Below are 12,509 nucleotides of genomic sequence, written 5' to 3'. Positions count from 1 at the left end.
CACTTTTTAAGCAATGGAAATTCTCAGTATAATGTTTTCTTCTTTTTTCAGAAACAAACTACTATTTTTACTGTAACTTAAAAACTGACTATATGGTCATTTCCTTATAAACTTTTCTTTCCTACTGTATATGATCCAAAAAGCTCGTTATCTCTGAAAATACTAACCTGCTCAGAGTCTCTTAAATTTCAAACAATTTTCTTGGCTATCTTTGAATCACCCATTATGGTTATTTATGTAATCTTTAAATGACTGTAAATTATTCTGCCATTTTTGTAGTTTGCCTACATTTAGACAACATTAGCTATGAAATTACGGATCTGACATGTTACTTGTGTTTTTTAAGTACTCACTGAAAGAAATATATAGCTGTTAAAATGAAAAGGTTCAATCATAGCCACCTGCAACCGTCCCATAGGGCACCAGCTCACTCCCCCAACTTAGAAAGCACTGCCTGAGAGGCGGGTATTTCTAGTTCACAAAGTTGATAAAGAACATGTTAACCAAAAATACAATTTCATCACATATTTTAAAGTTTTTGATATTGCCACTGACTTGACCTTTTCCATATGTGACTTTAGCTTCTTATGCAGTTTAACTAGACATACGTTAACCCATGATTTTAAAAAATAATTTTAATGACCATACAATAAAATTGGTATTTTTCCTTGTGATGCAGAGTTTTGTGAATTTCAACACATAGATTCATGTGACCAGTAGCATAATCAGAATTCAGAACAGTTCCAATACCCTAGAAACTTCCCTCATGCAATCCCTTTAGACACTCCTTCCTCCCACTTATAGCCCCTGACAATCTGACAATCACTGGTCTGTTTTCCATCTTTACAACTTTGTCTTTGGAGAATGTCATGACTTTTCTCACTTAGCAAATGTCTTAGGGTTTGTTGAAGTGGTGGCAGGTATCAATAGTTTGTTCTTTTTTATATCTATGAAACAGAAACAGAAAGACAGACGTAGAGAACAAACTTGTGGTTGCCAGTGGGGAGGGAAGTATTTGGAGTTTGGGATTAGCAGATGCAAACCAGTATATATAAGATGGATAAACAAGAAGGTCCTATTGTATATAGCACAGGGAATATATTCAGTATCCTGTGGTAAACCATAATGGAAAAGAATATGAAAGGAATACATATATGTATAACTGAGTCACTTTGCTGTACAGCAGAAATTAACATAACATTGTAAATCAACTATACTTCAATAAAGTAAAAATGAAAAATTAATAGTTTGTTCTTTTTTTAGTGCTGAGTAGTATTCCCTCTGGGGATGTACCATATTTAGTTTCAGCATTCGGCTGTTGAAAGAGATTTGGGTTGTTTCTAGCTTCGATTATTACAAATAAAGTTAACACGAACACTCATATTCAGTCTTAATATAAACATAAGTTTTCATTTCTCTAGGGTAAATACCCAGAAGTTTGATTCTGGGTCATATGGTAAGTAGATATTTAATCTTATAAGAAACTACTCGTTTTCCAGAGTCGTAGTATTCTGCATTCCTTCCAGGAATGTGTAAGAGTTCCAGCTCCTGTGTGTTCCTGGTATTGTCAGGGTTTTTTTTTTTTTTTTTTAAATTGTTATTAAATTGTCGCCATTCTGATATCTCATTATGTTTCCCATTTGTTTTCTCCCAATGGTTAATGATGGAGAACATCTTCCCAAGTGCTTTCTTGCCATCTTCATATCCTCTTGATGAAGTGTCTATTCAAGTCCTCTGTATATGCTTTCATTTTAAACTCGAGATACTTCTTCTTCGTCATTTTTCTAGATAAGATCTATAGGCTATAAAAATATGGCTGGATTAGGCAATCCTTTTGAATTCCTTATGCCTTCAACTCATTTTCCTTTTATAAATTCCATAAATGTGCTCTCAAAGTCACTGAATAGAAATAAACATGTGAATAGAGGAGCTTTTCAACACACAGTTTTACTTCCTTCGAGTGAAATGCAAACAGAATGAGTTGGGAGATGCATTCTGGATAATGTAACCAAATATGCAAAGGAGAGCAAAGTTAATGAGTAGTAATGCAGTGATTGGCACACAGCTGTCCACATGACTTTTACATTCGCATACATTTATTCTCTATACCTCCTCATCGAGGTGTCCTAACACACATTCAATTGTTATTCATTTTATTTATAGATTTTTTAAAAAAACTAGATTTGTTATTAGGAAGGCATTTTTGTCATCTGCAGGCACAGCTGTGTATGAAACGACAACCTGGTGAACGCGTAAGAGGCAGTCTTTGCAAATTGCGTTCTAGGTTTACTGTGTTTATTCCAATGCATCCTGGCTCCACCTGCTCTGTAATAGCTCAGATTCATATTCTAGGAAGCACTTCCCAGACAGCCTAGCAGCAACCCCAGTCTACACTGGAGGTGCACAAAATTCCTGATGCGAATTCATGCTGCTGGTGGTGGAAACTTCAAAATAAAGCAGAACCTAAACCTCTCCTTAAGAATCTCACTTTCTAGACTGATCGTGTTAAGGGTTGACTTTTTTGCTACCCAGAGCTTGCAACAGCATATTTTAAAACTCTGGTCTATGAGATTTTCAAAATTTCCACACGAAAAAGTAATGATGCATGCATTTTTGAAGCCAGATATTAAAAGCCAAAGAATAGGAAAATGGTTCACACTTGTGTTTTACGTACTAAAAATGAAAAGATATTTTGAGAACTATGTGGAGTTTTATTCCTTATGTTCTATTTATAAAACGTAAACATTAAAAGATAAACAGATTTAGTTTCCATAGCTTTCATTTCTACCACGGTTTTTGAAATTCAGTGCATACTTAGCCCACATTTAGTCTTGGGCAAAAACGAGTCCAGGCACTAACCAAGAGATCTAAAAGATCCACAGAACACCAGACAAATGTAATGAAGACTCTTTAAACATCTCAAGCCTTTTCATTTAAAATTTTATATTCCAATTTTTGTGCCTGACAATAAATGTTGGCTTTAAGAAACAAAATGGAACATATGTGTGTATGGGCACACACACTCTCTATGTTTTAATTTTGTTTCTTCATTGCTTAGATAATCTGTAACCTCACATTCTTCAGTGTTAATAAATATATCAAGATGCATGATCACAGTTACTCAGAAGTCTTGAATAACTTTCAAGTAAACTCCCTCCTTGAAATGAAATATTCAAAAGAACACCCATTAAAATAAAAATGCGAGAGACTGCTTATGATGGCAAATGGAACCATTACTAAAAAATCAAAAAGTAAGATGAATGTGACTATTAATTCCCAAATTTTTGAAAAGGTAGAAAGAGCGTCTCACTGCCGTAGCCTCTCCCGTTGCAGAGCACAGGCTCCGGACACGCAGGCTCAGCGGCCATGGCTCACGGGCCCAGCCACTCCACGGCATGTGGGATCTTCCCGGACCGGGGCACAAACCCGTGTCCCCTGCATCGGCAGGCAGATTCTCAAGCACTGCGCCACCAGAGAAGCCCAGGCCTGTGGCTTTTTAAATTCCACAGTGCTACACAATTATGAGGATGATCACTACCTAGGGTCCACCTGTCCTGATAAGACACAGCTTCCCCAGTGATGCATGGTCACCTCCAGGACTTTGGGGAGGCCTCTACTTTTACACTGACGACAGGATTTGGAATGTGTAATGGGCTGGATCCTTTATTATAATAAGTACAAACAGTTAGACAGCACTGACTGGGTGGGTACCAGGCACCATTCTGAGGGCCTTCCTGTTATCTCAATCATCTTCTCAACCACTCCAGGAGTTTAGGACATTACTACTACCATCCCCAACACTGGGGAGAGCAAACTGAGGCATATGGAGAAGAGAAAAAGTTTTTTCAGGTCCCCAGAGCTAGGAAGAGGCAGAGCTGGGATTCCAACCCAGGCAGTCTGGCTTGGGTGTCCACAATCTTAACCGCTGCCTGCCTCCTAGGAAGATAGAAACACAGAACATCCTCCCAAGAATAACAGACATCGCTTCTACAGTGGATGCTCTAGAAAGACTGAAACCCCCCTCCAACACTCATCCCGTTAACTCCCTCCTCTTTGCAAGCACCCTGGTTCCCTGTCAGAGTGGGGGACCCTTAAAGCAGTTGCTGATGCCAAAATGCAAAGATGCTACGGGGACAAGTCTGATTTCCAAGCAGATACCCAGTCAGTGTTTTAAATAACATTTTGGAAAGAATCTAGCAACTCAGCAACTACTTGTGATGCATTCTTTCTAATTACCATCGCACATTTGGTTCTCTGTAGACACTTTGCTGTCACCAAAATACTGCTATTTCATGCATGAGAATTTGCTTAGCAAAAATTATTTTCAAGAACAAGGACAGCTGTCAAAAGTGATCTTAACCTTTGCAACTTGAGGAATCCTGAAATAAGCTGTTGGGTATCTTTAGGCGTGAAATGGAAACCAGGTACAGCACTTGGCTATTAACTTCAAATCGCCTAACTGGTAATACTCTTTTGCACACATCCATACGTTGCTTTATAACGTTAGCAAAACACACTTGCCTGTGTTATTTCACATGATCTCTACGACCACCATGTAGGGTAGGTAAGTAGGTATTTCTTCTTGCTCTTTCTCAGAAAAGTTCTTCAAGGCTTGAACAGGTTTAAACATGAATCTTGTATGACTACCCTGTGGCGAACCAGCTTCTAGACTACTGTTCTTTCCTTTACAGAATACTATCCATTCTTTGTGTCTTGATGTCTCAGTGCTAGGAAAGTTTTATTCAATGGTGTGGGCATGTCTTACACATGTTTATAAGTATGTGTATATATCAGAAAATGTATATACATATATACAGTATGTCTATATATGTGTTGTGAATTGATTTTCTGATACCTGTATCTATGTCTATATAGCTATACCTATACTTATATCTAGATTTTCTCTCTACTGCCAGCCTTTTTTTGTGTGTGTGAAAAAATGGACTAACATAAGATATAGTAAAATAAAAAGAAATATAGATTTTGAATCATATAATTATTCTTACAATGACTGGGTTTGAATTATAGACCTCAATGGCTTTGAACCACTTGCTTATTAGGCAATTGAATCCCAACTTGCCATTTGGAAAATAAAGGGATTTGGTTAAGGCACTAGATGACACCAGTGCCTTTCAACCTAAGGTCTGCAGAGTCCCTGAGTTTCCAGTCTCGGGGTGTCTGGGGTGCAGGGGGAGGAGGTAAGACTCTAGGTTTCATACCCATCAAGCAAAATTAAAACTCCACCTCTCTGGGCTGAGTTATAGACTGGATTTCTGAGGAAGATTTCACTGGAAATTCAAGATCAAAACCTGTGTGAAAATCTCTGATCTTTAAGGCCACTTATAGCACTTACAGTACTTTTCTGTCATGTAATTCCTTAAAGAGACACATTGATCTTAATATTTACTGTGACCTTATATAGCATGGCATCTTCACTCTCTACACATATGCGCAAAATACAGAAAAGTACAATATTGGTGGGTTTTTCTTTAACATCTTTATTGGAGTATAATTGCTTTACAATGGTGTGTTAGTTTCTGCTTTATAACAAAGTGAATCATTTATACATATACATATGTCCCCATATCTCTTCCCTCTAATATTGCTGTTTTAATGGAGCTGACAATCTAATTGCCTAGAAGTCACTGTTATCTATCTATAATGTGTGTGTGTGTGTGTGTGTGTGTGTGTGTGTGTATATATATATATATATATATATATATATATATATGCAAGACTCTGATATGAGCTGTTGCCTAAGGTTGCTTAATTTAGGTTAACCATAAGTGCTCAACAGTAATGAAATTTCATTTAACAGAATACTAACCTTCAGAACTTATTTTATTTGAATCAATCAGGCTTTACATAATGTCTTATTTCAGAAGAGCAAACTATTATCTTAAGAAAAATTCTGAAATCAGCGTTGCTAATTTTCTCTATAAGTCTTCAGTATATGAGAAACATTAAGGTTCTGAAAAACATTAACCTAGGATAAAAGTAGATTTGTAGTTGAGAATTCAGATTTACGAACATCTGAATTATTTTAAAAAATTTAAATACATAACATTAAAGGAGTGCCAAATATCACAGTGATTTAAAACTTTTTATAAAAAAAAAGGTAGGATTTGTGCTTAAGGAAAAATATTTACATTTAAAGGATTGTTCATTCAGTGTCCACCCTTCAGGAATAAAAGATCTACTCGTGGTTTTTAAGAATATATCAGTTTCCACAATATTCTGCCAAGCAAGATTCTAAATCTTCCAGATGATAATTAATAGTCATTGTTAACGATTAGGTGACTCTGTTAATATTTTCTGACTCTGAAAAAGACGTGGCTTTGTTGCTACATCATCAGACATGATGAACCATTTGGCTAAAGAGAAGGTCAAGCCTTCATTGAAAGTAAACATTTTTTAAAGTTCCATTGTATCAATAGCTATTACTGCATTCATCTCATTTGCAAAGGACGGGTGCTTTCTGATCTATAAATGCCTATTATAACATGGTTCAACTAAGTGGGAGTGGTATTCGAAAAAGAAATGTGGACATGAAATAAATAGAAATAATTTTCAAAGAGATGCTGCCACCTTTTGGCTGCTCTTCCATGAAGCATACATTCATTCCTGAAAGCTTGCGAAGTCAGGAGAAGCCCTGAATGAAATGACTGAACATTTCAGAATCATAAGCAATTCTGTGATGTCGTCGGTATTTCTTACTTAGATGGCTCCCACTCTTTTTGATAGGTTTCATACTCGTTGATACGAAGTAATTTTTCCAAATGTTAATACAGCAGTAGAAAAGATCCATTTTAGAAATGGAGAACGTTCCAAGTTTTATTGAGGTCAGGCATATTAATGCTATGCCCATCATACCAACCAACCGAGGCAATAAAAGGTAATTTTTATTCTACTGAGCAAAAGACTAGGAAAGATCACATACACCTTCTGTACTCAGCATTCCACTTAGATTTCATGTCTCATTTCATCATTATTTCTCATATTTGTGAGTATCTTTTTACTAATTCCACTCTCTAAATAGAGTAGGGGTCAAATTTTGCTTTTCTCATAAGTTCTTTAAAATTTCTTTCATTCATAAGGAATTCATTTGCTTTAAGTTTGAAGCAACAGATAATGCTTAGGAAACAATTTCCTACTATAGTCTAATCAATAATTATAATAAGAAGAGGCCCCATGATTTTTTTAATGACTTCATTTAACTGATTGACTTGAAATTGAAACTTTTTTGAGTCAAATGTTGATATTTATTATTTATCAAAATATTTTAACAAATTGAAATGCTAATCATGGTATGCTAAATGTCAATTATTTCACTTTAACAATTGAGCAGTTGTCTTAAGGAATATTGAGTAGCATTGCTGGTACTTACAATATTTCTTCAATTCCTTTAAAATAATTATTTATTCAAATCAATGACTCCACATGCCAACGATTTACAGGGTTTCCAAAATGTACCTGCAGACTAAAGGAATAGTGTCCAACCACGTAAGCCATGGGCTAATGTTAAAGGACTCAAGGAAACTGAGATTTAATCCAGTTTTTTTTTTTTTTGCCTTACTCGGGCCTCTCACTGTTGTGGCCTCTCCCATTGCAGAGCACAGGCTCCGGACGCTCAGGCTCAGCGGCCACGGCTCACGGGCCCAGCCGCTCCGCGGCATGTGGGATCTTCCCAGACCAGGGCACAAACCCGTGTCCCCTGCATTGGCAGGCGGACTCTCAACCACTGCGCCACCAGGGAAGCCCTAATCCAGTTAGTTTATACAAGCGCTGACCTTGAACTGCCCTTCAGTGTACAGCCGATATTTAGGCTGAGACTGTCACTGCCCCTTGAGGTCTGGAACACAGTGCTTTGGATGTTTTCACTGCACAGTGGTAGGTGGACGCCCCAGGCCCTCGCTGGATATTGCATATTCCAAGAGTCACAGCAGAGCTTCCATCCCTGGCTCTTAAACTTCTGAGTTCCTACTGCCGCATCTCCCGACCGTTGCAGATCACGTCATGAAGCTCAGCCCTTAAGTGACTTTTGCAACAGAAACTCATCCAAGTTCTAACTTCCAGCCTCCCTTACAGGGGCCTGAAGAGGGTGGAGACACACAGAGCCCCAGCTCCTTCTCTGCCCCTCGCATCCCACACACCTCTTCCACAGCCCCTCAACCCAATGGCCCCAAAGATGCTTCTCCCTCGAGAGGGACCATGAGGCCAACAGTGTCTGAAATCATTACCTACGACTTTATTACCATGCCTCTCCTTTCCTCACCCTATATCCTGCCTCACAGCTCTTCCTTTTTAATTCACTCACTCAGCATCCTTCATCACAATAATTCTGAACTGAGAGCCTTACATTAAACAATGCCCCAGACGCCTCCCTGTCTGTCTCTCCTTACCTGGATAAGATAGCTCCATGGCTATTCCACCGAGGCTGAGTTTTAACGTTTATTTATCTGTTGTTGTAAGCCATGAAAAAATAGCCTTAAAAAAATAGGGACAATGGGGCTTCCCTGGTGGCGCAGTGGTTGAGAGTCCGCCTGCCAATGCAGGGGACGCGGGTTCATGCCCCGGTCCGGGAAGATCCCACGTGCCGCGGAGCGGTTGGGCCCATGAGCCATGGCCGCTGAGCCTGCGCGTCCGGAGCCTGTGCTCCGCAACTGGAGAAGCCACAACAGAGAGAGGCCCGCGTACCGCAAAAAAAAAAAAAAAAAAAAAAAAAAAAAAAAAAAAAAAAAAATAGGGACCATGAAAGTGTGTGTGGTAACCTCAGGACCATCAGGTACGAATAGGTTTCAAACAGCCAAGCCAGGTTCAGCCGTCTTCTTTCTCCATCAGGCACGTCCTGTGCGCCCCCCACCCTACACCCCATCCCCGGTTACCAAACAGTGCAGGGTCAGAACTGTTACGCTGATAGCATGTTTGCTTTTCATCCCAGCAGTGATTCAGGGCATCGGTGGTTTTATTGTCAGATTTCTTCATGGGGTTAATGCCATCAGAGCTGTTCTTCAGGCCCATGATGCATAAAATGGGGTTGTTCAGTGGACGCAGCTACTGGCATTCTGCATTCCATCGGAAGCTGCAGTCGGGGTTTTCAGCCCCCCCACGCCACCCGCCATGTTAGGAACTTGGATGAAATACTACACATCTTGACGATAAACTTGGGAGAGGTCTACGCAATCGGGGGGGACAGAGATTCCCTCATTAGTACCAGTAGAGGGAACTCACCAGAGAGAATCCTCTGTTGAAGTACCATATTCCAAAAGCCCTTTACTCAGCCAGTTGTTTTGAATTCCAAACTCATTTGTCCATGGAAACGGTGTCACTCAGGATCATTAATTCCACGTCCCACTCATAATATTACTTTCTTTTTTCAAAACAAACAGCTTTTTATTGATGTATAATGTAGTTGATTTACAATGTTGTGTTAGTTTCAGGTGTACAGCAAAGTGATTCAGTTACACATATATTCTTTTTCAGATACTTTTCCATTACAGGTTATTACAAGAGAGTGAATATTGTTGCCTATGCCATACACTAGGTCCTTGTTGTTTGTCTATTTTATATACAGTACTGTTAATCCCAAACTCCTAATTTATCCCTCCCCCCCTTGCCCCTTTGGGAACCATAAGTTTGTTTTCTATGTCTATGAGTCTATTCCTGTTTTCTAAATGAGTTCATTTGTATCATTTTTTATATTGACAGTCTCTTGAATAAGTGGTGCTGGGAAAACTGGACAGCTACATGTAAAAGAATGAAATTACAACACTCCCTAACACCATACACAAAACTAAACTCAAAATGGATTAAAGACCTAAATGTAAGACTAGTTACTATAAAAATTCCTAGAGGAAAACACAGGCAGAACACTCTTTGACATAAATCATAGTATTACTGGACTCAGTGTCTAAGCACACTCTTTGGACTACACTAAGCAGAAAGTATGACCAGAGCTCTAAAATGCTGGCCACAGTTTGAGATTGGGGCGGGCTTCACACTCAGGGAAGAAGAAAGACAGTAGTCCTGCCCTGGATGCCTGAGTCTGACCACCTCTCGCTCTGGGCCAAAATCTTTGCATCCACTGTATGCCTCATTACTCCTCAAACATACAATCAAAGTGTGGGAGAACAGAAGGAGTAAACACAGGCACAGGAAAGTCAAGTCACTTGGGGATGGATGGAGGCTTAGTTAACTACTAGAGCTGGGGCTCAAACTCATGTCTGTCTATGTGTCTCCAAACTTATAAACTCTGTACATTTGAAAAGTGGAAATCCCCCCTTCCCCAGGTTCTAATTATTTTCACTCATTCATTAGAAAACTATCTTTTCTGAGTACCAGGCTGGGTGCTTCCAATGCAAAGGAGAACAAAGACGTCACTTCTGCATCAATGACACTCCTCGTCTAACGTGAAAGGTCAGATCACATAAAGAACTATGTAAATAAGGCTTCCCTGGTGGTGCAGTGGTTAAGAACCTGCCTGCCAATGCAGGGGACACGGGTTCGAGCCCTGGTCCAGGAAGATCCCACATGCCGTGGAGCAACTAGACCCATGGGCCACAACTACTGAGCCTGCGCTCTAGAGCCAGTGTGCCAAGAGCCCATGCTCGGCAACAAGAGAAGCCACTGTAATGAGAAGCCCACGTGCACCAATGAAGACCCGACACAGCCAAAAATAAATAAATAAAATAAATATTTTTCTTTAAAAAAAGGAACTATGTAAATAGAAATTATGATGGGATATGAAGAAAGGGGTAGGGTGCCCCAAGCTTAATGAGGGCAATATTTGGTTCAGTGGTCAGTGAAGACCACTTTGGGGGTAACATTTAAGCTGAGATAGGAAGGATAAGTAGATATCTAGGAGGCAAAGAATTATGGGTAGAGTAGAAGGGATGGTGTGTGCAAAGGCCCTGAGGCACAAAAGAGCTTGGTGCCTTTTAGGAAACTAAAAGACCTGCTGGAGGTAGAGAGGGGGGAAGAGTGGTGAGGGGAAAGTGTGCAAAAATAGGCAGGGGTGAGATCAGGAGTATCTCAAAAGGGCAGAAGAATTTTATATTAGAAAATAAAAGATAGGTGACCCATACTAGATCAGGGAGCTGTACATTTTAGACACTGATTTGTATGTGTAAATCACCCATAAATCTAGCATTTTTATGTCAGAAACTACCCATAAATCGAGTGAGAAAAATTAATGACATACTTGTGTAATATTGTAAGAAAATGGTTTTATGATAAATTAGATTATCTTTCAGCAAAGGTGACTTCCTCCCCACCCCACTGTGCTGGAGTAGGCTTCTGTGCCTCACTGACATTAGGTTGGCCAGGTGACTTGATTCAGTCATTGGGATGGAAGAGTATGGGATGTGAGCCTCAGAAGACGTGGTGACCAACCAGAAGAAGGACACGCCCATTCATCCTAGGCCCAGAATGACCACACATCAAGCTGATCTGACCCTGCCTGCAGCTGGGAGGCAAGAGCAGACAGCAACCTGCACGAATCAAGGCTGTCCAGCCAAGAACTGAGAAACCGTGCTTCACAAGTGATGTGCATAACTGTGAGTGTGTAAATAAATGCTTCGCATAACAATCTATGGAGCTCTGGGTGGTGCACAATGCGGTTTTGTTGCAGCAATAGTTAACACAAAGTTGTAACATGAAGAATTGCCCTTAGTGTCCGCCCTCCAACACACATGCACAGGTGCACTTGCAAACACACACGCTCGCACACAGACACACACATTTGCTTGCTTCTAGACAACAGAAGAAGAAACAGAGAAATAATGTCTAGGAGTCTAGACAGCATATGAAGCACCATCTTTGACTCTACCCTAAATGATGGCTAGTTAGACCATGACCTTGTAATCGAATTAAACCAGGCTGCTACTACTGACTGCACTGCTCTGGCTTCATTATAAACTCATTATACAGAATATTTCAGATCTTCTGAAAAATTATTTTACTCAAAAAAAAAAAAAAGGGAAGGATATCAGTAAAATGCAATGGCAAAAGAGAACTGCTTTGAGCAGCTGCACATACACCATTTCAGTTTCCAGCTTAGGGAAATCTCCGTCTTTTCTAGCACATGTCTTTACAGCCAATAAGATGCTGGCACTTAAAGCTATTACATTGCTCCCTTGTGTATAACTGGGGGATTTTTATATTGCTATAATGCTTCCCACTTCTTACGGGTTTTTTTGAAGTAAGTCTTTTAACAGTGAGGTTTTACTGCACAGACTCCAGGATGACATTGAAAGGCACCTAAAAGAGAGAAAATTGCATTGATATATTTGGCCATTGTGTTAATCGCTGAACCAGTCTAAGATCTAGATGTGATTTTTAAAAAAATGTATCTGATGGCTCTTAAACATTCTCATATCCTAAGAATTTAAATATGCTAAAATACAGATTTCATGAAATCTAGAGTCCTTTCCACTATACAGAGAGTTCTTCAAATAGGACAATTAAATTTCTTGTTCTTAGATATATGAGTTGACAGAATTTTAGAGTTG

The 12,509-nt window shown here is 39.4% G+C and overlaps 1 protein-coding gene and 1 pseudogene across 3 annotated transcripts in view; both read right to left on the bottom strand.

Annotated features, from left to right (window-relative positions):
* The window catches only part of LOC309804449 (ubiquitin-ribosomal protein eS31 fusion protein-like), a 39,054-nt pseudogene extending 30,033 nt beyond the window's left edge, over nucleotides 1–9,021 (bottom strand). Inside the window, exon 1 of the transcript in view lies at nucleotides 8,886–9,021. The product of the transcript in view is annotated as a ubiquitin-ribosomal protein eS31 fusion protein-like (transcript). The remainder of the gene's footprint in view (nucleotides 1–8,885) is intronic.
* Nucleotides 1–12,509, bottom strand: part of CTNND2 (catenin delta 2) — a gene marked incomplete at its 5' end in the record, with an annotated part of 948,683 nt that overhangs the window by 535,881 nt on the left and 400,293 nt on the right. The window lies entirely within an intron of this gene.

Source organism: Mesoplodon mirus, assembly GCF_964341445.2.
Source record: "Mesoplodon mirus genome assembly, chromosome: 5".
NCBI lineage: Eukaryota > Metazoa > Chordata > Mammalia > Artiodactyla > Ziphiidae > Mesoplodon > Mesoplodon mirus.
Note: the sequence above shows the minus strand (reverse complement) of the source record. Positions and strands in the feature narration are given on the sequence as shown.